Consider the following 8150-nt stretch of genomic DNA (forward strand, 5'->3'; position numbering starts at 1 on the left):
TTTTGCCAGATTCCTGGCTCCTCATGAAAATTTACGGATTGCTTTTTTCAAGGGGCTACGCCATATCCCGGTATACAGAGCAAGCTCTTGGCACAACGACTGCAAGACGGTTACCGAATGCCTAAACCGCAAAACTGTGCCGACGAAATGTAAGCTTTGGTATTCAATCACGTACGGCTTTTTGAATGCTGACCTGAACGATTAATCTTTAACGTAAGACACCATTGGTCACAATGGCTTTTTTTCGCCAAACAAGTCACAACCAGCACTGTGACTTTGGAGGATGCTGTGAATGAACAGAATGTTGCCTGCTACCACAAATGCACAAACATTGCAGAGGTCCTGCCTACCACTTCGAAACAAAATAACTGAGGTGGAAACAAGTCAATTTTTGCCAGTCCAAGTCAAGTCACAAGTCATTCTTTGCAAGTCTAAGCCAAGTCACAAGTCATTCGGTCCAGTCACAAGTCATATGATCACTGGTCAAGTCGATTCAAAGTTAATTTGGTCCAAGCACAAGCAGTTCACCAGTCTTTTGTCCAAGTACAAGTCAAGTTCTCACTCCCTACAGCTTCGTCTTGTTTCTAAGATATCCCATAGTTATTCCGCAATCTCCGAAACGAACCACACAGGAAGGTCTTGGATATTTTGTATGACCATGGGCGGCACCAGAATATGGTAATAATGTGGGATATGCATCCTTCATATCACTTGAGTGATGATCGGCGGACATTATCCAAATAGCCTTCAATCAACCTGCCAACGGGCTCCACGTTCAAGAACGACGTTTTCAAGCTGAAACATCAGCCAACATCTTGTCTAACATTTTTAAGGACGCTTTGAGGCACTCACAAATATCCTTACATAGTTCGGGGCAGTGGCGATGAACTTGCGATGAGCATAGATAACCGAAAAAATTTGAGCCCATTTCAATTGTTTACCGTGTCACACATTGTCGCACACGGTACACGGTCACGATGTATGATGTCTCTTCTCGCTTTAGTAATGTGGCCCCTTTTTCCCCCTAAACTTTCACTAAGTCAAGTCGCAAGTCAAAAACCGATAGTTACAAGTCAAGTCACGAGTCACAAAAATAGCAACTCGAGTCCGAAGTCAAGTGACTCGAGCCTACAACTCTGCAAAATAGGTACGAAACTTTCTATACCTCGTAGTTTGTTTTACAGGTGAATTACTCTTTTGTTATTATCCTTTCTAGATACGATCTAATGATGAAGTGCTGGCAGACAGATCCACACAAACGCCCGAGTTTTTAAGGAACTTAGCGCTGCCCTTCAAGCAATGAACGCACAGTCAGATGAGAATGTAAGTTTGGTATATTTAGATAAATCCAGGCATTATATGTTTATGTATAGCTTCCCAAAGAGGTTTTTTAAATTCTTTTCCAGGCAACCTGTAAATAAATGTGGCAATTGAGGGTTTTGCTTTGAGGTCTTTGTTATTTTGGTAGGTGCTTTGTCTCGATTTGGTGAGCTTATTCCAAGGTTCGTATTATTTCACCCTCTAAAAGTGATCAGTCAAATCCGACAAGAATTCAGTAAAATTTGACTGGCTCGTCAGGGTCAGCTAGGTGCAACTGGAAATAAGTCAATCTGACTAGATTTGTTTCAGTGAATTCATTGGTGTTTCAAAAGGCATCGGATAGGAATCTTGTCAGAAAGCATAATTTGCCAACGTCAGCGTAGGTGTTTGACTGAATCCGTAGTCAATTCTGAGCAACTAAGAAAATCAGTCAACATTTTGACTAGGTTGTATTAAGAGTGCAGATGGCACTGTTGCACTTAATAAGCCGTTTTATTTTTCCACAGATCTACATGTCACCACACATCTACGAGAATCATGTCATCCAACTAGAGTTTGACGATAACTAATTGGACAGATAAAGATTTTTTGATAAATGTTGGCTTTACGTGTGTAGCTTTACGCAATGGAAATGTATAGCTTATGTAATAGAGCATGTCACCTATCAAGGTGATTGGATTGTGTTGTTTTACTTCTATACATACAGCTATTTTCCTGTAGACTTTTGTTACAACTAAAGGGAGCTAGCACCCGCATAATATGTTACTCCGTAGTCATTTAAGCAAATAATTTCACTACCTTTCTTTATTTAAGAAACGTATGAAGGTTTTTTTTGCGGCAAAAGGTAATTTTTGGATGATGTGAGGACGAATGCGTATGTTAAAAACCTATCTTTGTCTCTGTTTAAATGTTCTGATGTTCTTAACTCGATCAATAAATCGACTTTACCTGTGTAGTAAAACAGTAAAGTTATTTACCCAAACAAATGCGTGGGGAATTAAAGCTATGCTTGGTATTTACTTGATTTCTTAGCGGCCTGTTTTTGTAAAACTACAGTTTAAGTAAGATTTTGAGTATGGCGCATAATTATGTATGGCTTGGTTGTACTCACACCCTCTGCACTAAAGTAATCACAAATTATTTCTCTGCCTGAAATGTCTATCGATCTGCAATTATGGTGCAATTGAAACTCAAAGACATTGATATTTGAAATAACTTTGCCATGCAGTTTCTGGACAGTTATCGTTTGGTCAATCGTATTTGTATTTGTTCTGATTACTTTTGATGTGATCCCTTAAAATTTAAGTAATTGCATCTATCGTCTTCCTGTCTCGTACTATTCCTTGCCTGAGCTTAACTTGGATTTTAGTGTAATCAAAGCCAAGTTAGGAACATGAATACTCAGAGCTCGTTTTACTGCTTAGTATTTTCGTGATAAGCTCATCAAAAGTTTCGTTAAATTGGATTAAACTAGGATTTGGTTAACTTTTTTAGTTTATATTGTTGAAAAAATATTTTGATTTCTTGATAATACTGTGAAGCATCTGATTAACCCTATTAACACATCCTATCCAAGTCTCTCTTTGCCTGAATAGAGCTTCTGCAGAAGCAAATGGTAGTTTAATATTTGAACCGTTCTTCTTGGTTTTTCTGCAGGTCCATGCTAAGCATTTCGTACAGCTTTAATTAAATTACCCAACGAAGGCTATGAAAAAAATAGGAGAAATAAGTACAATGGTTTTCTGTGAAAATGTAACATATACAAAGCAGACGCTTTCCTCCGGATGACTGTTACATTGGGCTTTGCCCAGTCATATACAGAGGAAAAATATATGTGTTTGGCTGGTCATAAATGTTAGTATAAGATCGGATCAGGAGAATGAACGCGGATAATGGTCCGAGTCCAGTAAAAAAGTCAAAATAAGTTTCAGCAATTATACATTTCTGACAATTTTACTTCATATTCTGGAACACCCTTGAAACCATGTTATTGTAACAATGTGTCTCTTTGAGAGTTTGAGATCGGTGAGTACGTGGGGATTATTGTTCCAGATGGCACAAGACGCAATAAGCCCACTGTAATGCTGAAAACTCTCGATTGAACTGCAGACTCATCATTGGTAGTATTCCGCAAATTAAGTGAAGATTGTTAATATTCAACCAATGTAACAATGGAAACGATCTGGATTTCATCGGTATCTGAAATTTCATGCGACATTGGAGAAGTGTCCAAGCTCGGCCACCCGATACTTTGTCAACTGTATAAGACGGGCCATATGCGGGGTCTCCGAGGACCACAAGGTTAAGTTAATTTAATTTTTTTCCGTATTTGTGAATAGTTTGTAAAACAGTAGATACGCCGTTATGATGTATAGACTACATTTACATTTTTACGAATATTTTGGATGATGCAAGGACAAGTAGGTATACGGAAAAGTCTGCCATCATCGTTTTGAAGGTGTATTTTAGCCAAAAAACGTGATGTTCAAATTGAAGTCCTTGTTCGAATAATCGACTACACCAATGTGAAAGCGTGAACTTTAGCGAGCCAGAATTGTAAACATTGTATTAAAATTGGGGAATATAAGGCCCAAGCTGTAGTTTGGCATTTTGATACCCAATATTCGTAAAAAAATAGTTTAATGATATATGTGTTATAAATGGCTTCGTGGCAAATACAAGCTGTCTATTGTATTGCATAATCATATAATCAATGAGTCCCTCTGCCGGCAATGTCTAGCACTAACAATATTTGTTCAAATTGCTCAAGATTACAATTTCAGCGTTAAGCATCTACTTCGAACTGTCTCAGACCTCTCATTGTCTTAGCTCAATTTGGCAGTTAATATTCTCAATAGCAATTGATTAATTTGCATACACGCAATTTGTATTAAAGCTCAGCAGTCTGTTTTCCCGTAATAAGCTCAGTACGTGTTTGATTTAATGCGTCTGTACACCTTTGTCCTCAAAATTGCATTACGATTCTATGGTGGACCGGTCACACAGTAACGTATCCGAGGTAAAGGTGTTTATTTTTTTTGTTATATTTTTATCCCCCAACCCTAATTCACAACCGGCACTTGCATCAATTGTCTGAATAAATGGCATCCCCCATAAGTTGTAACTATGGGCACCTTTTTTCAGAATAAGGTCCGTGTTTACATCAGATACTTTGTTAAAGTTGTCCTTTTTCGTACCAAACGGCCCTTTTTCACAAATGCACTTTTTACTGAAATTTGTGGCACTGAAATCCACAAATGTTGCGAATACGCAAATAGCGCCACCATGAAAAGGATACATTCGAAGGGTGCTTGATTTTGACAAGCCCTGCCTACATTTCAGCAAGGATGCAGAGTATTTTTTACCTTATCCCGCAGCTATCAGAATCACCACTGCCTTTAGTCTTTGGCCAGGGCGTTTATAGAAGCCTTGCAACTATTTCCTTTCACACGAAGTCCCAATACTGCGGGTCAAAGCGTGCAAGTTTCTGATTTGGCACACTTATTGTGGCTTTCGTCAGCAATGCAGTTGCATAGTGACAAACACCACTAAGCTAATTTTCCGAACATTGCCAGGCTAGCTTATTCAAAAATAATATGGATTATCATGAAATCACACTGTTTCTGGCAATTATATATATATCCTATCTATACACAGCACGACGTCATTGTAAGAATTAAAAAAAAAAAAAAACAGGCTAAAAATCCGCCACGCGTAAGGCCAATTGCCAGCACTGTTTTATTGCCACAATTTCTCGATTTTTAATTCAATTTCAATTAATGTTGAAACATCCTTTTTTTAGGATAGCCTGTCAACCCATTAGCGCTCTTAAAAACACACAGAAACTGCCGACGAAAAGTTAAAAAAAATTATTCTAGAAGTCTCACAAAGACTACAAGGTCACGGCAAAAATAACATTAGGTCTACCTCTTTACCTCAATAAAAATGAAATAGCATACACCAGAAAATATATTAAACAAATGGCACAAAGGTCACTCGAAATACCTCCCAGAACAAGCAGAACTCCTACATCATAAGACATGTTTGCAAATTCAAAAAGCAGGCTTTCCTATCACCAAACAGTTCGACTAGTTTTGCTGTGCCCGAAATCGTTCAAAACGAATTGAAACAATTTTCATATTGTTTCTTCTTGGTAGAACGGCGACATGCTATAAGTTTCATGGTATGGTATCAGGTCAACTTTTAATCTTCAACTCTTCCAACTACGCCTTTGCAGAGACACTAAACAACATGAGAACAGTAGGTAAATTTTGGTCTGATTAATTCGGATTATTTGAACTATCAAATTTTGGGGACCCTTGAGAAATAAAGCACCTTCTTTTACAACTAAGGACTTACGATGACATAACCTCTATTGCTTTTTTTTAGTTAATCAAAATTTGAAAAAGTCCCTTGTACAGTGATCATATGACAGATCAAAGATCTTATGATTATTCAGTATGGATCATTTTACCAATATACGTAATTGTTTTTAAAACCCACTGCAAGATACACAGGAGGAAAGTCTGTAGGGAGGGGGCAATGTTCATGAATGCATTGTTAGAGAAATGAAAACTGACCCTTCGGCCCTAATAATCATTTATCGCGTGATCACAATGGCTGATTAGAGTAAAGTAACACTTTGGTCGTTAATTTTAACTTGGCCTGTGATGTTTCAATTACAGCCGGATACACTCGTTCAGAAGAGACAACGATTTACAAAATCATAAGGGGGGAGAAGAGGGATTTTATAGCCCTAGTTCATTGTTCTAGTTTGAAAAAAAAAAACCTTCTGTGAACACTTGTATGTTGTAGCGTTTTCTGCACAATTACTTGAATTATTTGCATTTATTTCTTTTAGTGAATTTAGCATTCAGAATCTTCATTTTTAACTTTGATAACTTTTCCTTTCCTGTAAATATCCTGTTTGCCATTTCTTAGACACATTACTCACTGCATTTTTATTGTAAGAGTGCACCAACACAGTTTCTTGTACAGTGTATATTGCTTCCGCCTATTTGACCTTGTCACCCCAGAGGCTGTGGCACACTTCAGCATGCTTCATTTAAGCTTGTACTATCATCCACCAAGGACTTTGTTTTAAGGTGAAATTCTTCATTCACAGTCATTGTTCTAAGAATCTAGCTAAGACACGTGAGTAAGACTTTCCTTTCTTAAGTTTTGTGACTTTAACTACATCCTGTTTCTAACCGTATAAGTCCTGCATCATTGTACAGCTCCTCAGTATCCCGTATTCAGTATTCAGTATCCCGTATTCAGTATCCAGTGCCCAGTATCCAGATCCAGTAGTCAGTATCCAGTACTAGTCTGCTTTTCAATTCTCCAATTCAGTTAACAGCTTACAATTCTATCGCAACCTTCTCGGTCGTTCTTGCAAATAAAGTTGGGGACAACTCTGAATCAATACATGACGACCCTATAATGTCTAATTCATGCAGACAATATTGAAGGCAAATTTACTGACGTACTTACCGCTAAAATTATCTCCTCGTAGGCGGAAACAACGGGCATAAAACTGAAACTGGTCTCCAAAAGTCCCAGAAGAGCCCATGCTTGGTGCTAATCTTCAAACTGCCTTTTTTAAACGTCTCTACAAATATGTTTTTAGAAACAATGCTTGCTATTGGCACTTCCCAGTGGCTTTTCAAGGAGGTCTATGCGGAAGTTAGGAATTCTGCTCTTTTGAAAGCAATAACTCCATATGACTAATCATACACACAGTGCCTCGTTCATGCCCTGTACAATTTCAGTTTTGGTGTTGTTGCCAAAATGACAAGTTATTTCGCAAATATTTTTAAGCTCGAGTAACACACAAGATACATGTTAAAGTCAGGTGGTATGCGAACAACACCCACAACATTAGCAATTTTTTTTTCAGTTGGGTTTAAAGTTTATGTGCTTTAATTTTCACCCACAATTTAGCTCAGTGTTTAGGATCAACACGAAATTCTCGAATGCAATATCCCACTGTAAAACAACATGCGATACAAACATTAAAAACGATTCGTTCTTAACGCCATAAGAATGACCCCCCTTGACAAATTGTAATGATTAGTTTCAGTTGCCTTTTATTATGAACAGTCTCAGAATAAACAAATCAAAATATTCGATAATCGGCATAATCCTCTTACCCTAGTTAAGCTGCACTGCGCCAAGAGGAATTGGTCGCTGTCTTGCCTTTCAAAATATTGTACATAAATCCTCAACAGTTCATACAGAGGTTTAAAATATTCAAAACATATATAGGGCGAAAAAAAATAATGAAATCGTTTTCAACCACTGTGGGCACCATAAGGTAATCGTGAGGTATCTTATTTTAAATTGACGGGCTTAGGGAAAGGTGAGATAGGTTTAGGTAGAATTTGCCTTTTGTCTTATTTGGTTGTCTGTTCGTTGTTTTTTAATTCCTTTTAGGCTTTGGATCAGCAATGAAAGATCAAAGTTCTAGCAAGGAAAAGGTTTTAAAGATAACACCAAGTCGACTTTCCAGGATGTTTTATTTCTTTCCTTGTTTAACCATACATTGTTCAAACCAGGAACACATTTTATTATTCCGTGACTTTTCCGGTAATTCTATTCCTGCTTTCCGATGAGGGGGAGATCAGAGTATTTTTGAAATAAAAAGTAATGCGTCATATGTAATGAACCTGCATGTGCACTTCAAATTAAACTGAAAGCTCACAATTTGAAGGAGACTTTTTAGAGTTTTGCTCCTGTATTTAGACCAGAATAACTGTAATGCTAACATTATATATTGATGTTTTGTTTTTAGCCAAACCAGGTGGTCATTATTTCCTTCACTTTATCAG

General features: G+C 37.5%; 1 long non-coding RNA gene across 1 annotated transcript; it reads left to right on the top strand.

The window, feature by feature from the left end:
- Positions 1 to 2800, top strand: LOC147797116 (uncharacterized). The gene is made up of 3 exons (XR_015427321.1): positions 1 to 149; positions 1217 to 1323; positions 1827 to 2800. It is a non-coding gene; the product is annotated as an uncharacterized LOC147797116 (long non-coding RNA).
- The last annotated feature ends 5350 nt before the right edge of the window (positions 2801 to 8150 follow it).

This window comes from Acanthaster planci, linkage group LG12 (genome assembly GCF_054643075.1).
Source record: "Acanthaster planci isolate LZ-2023a linkage group LG12, COTS_SCS, whole genome shotgun sequence".
In the NCBI taxonomy this organism is placed as follows: Eukaryota; Metazoa; Echinodermata; class Asteroidea; order Valvatida; family Acanthasteridae; genus Acanthaster; species Acanthaster planci.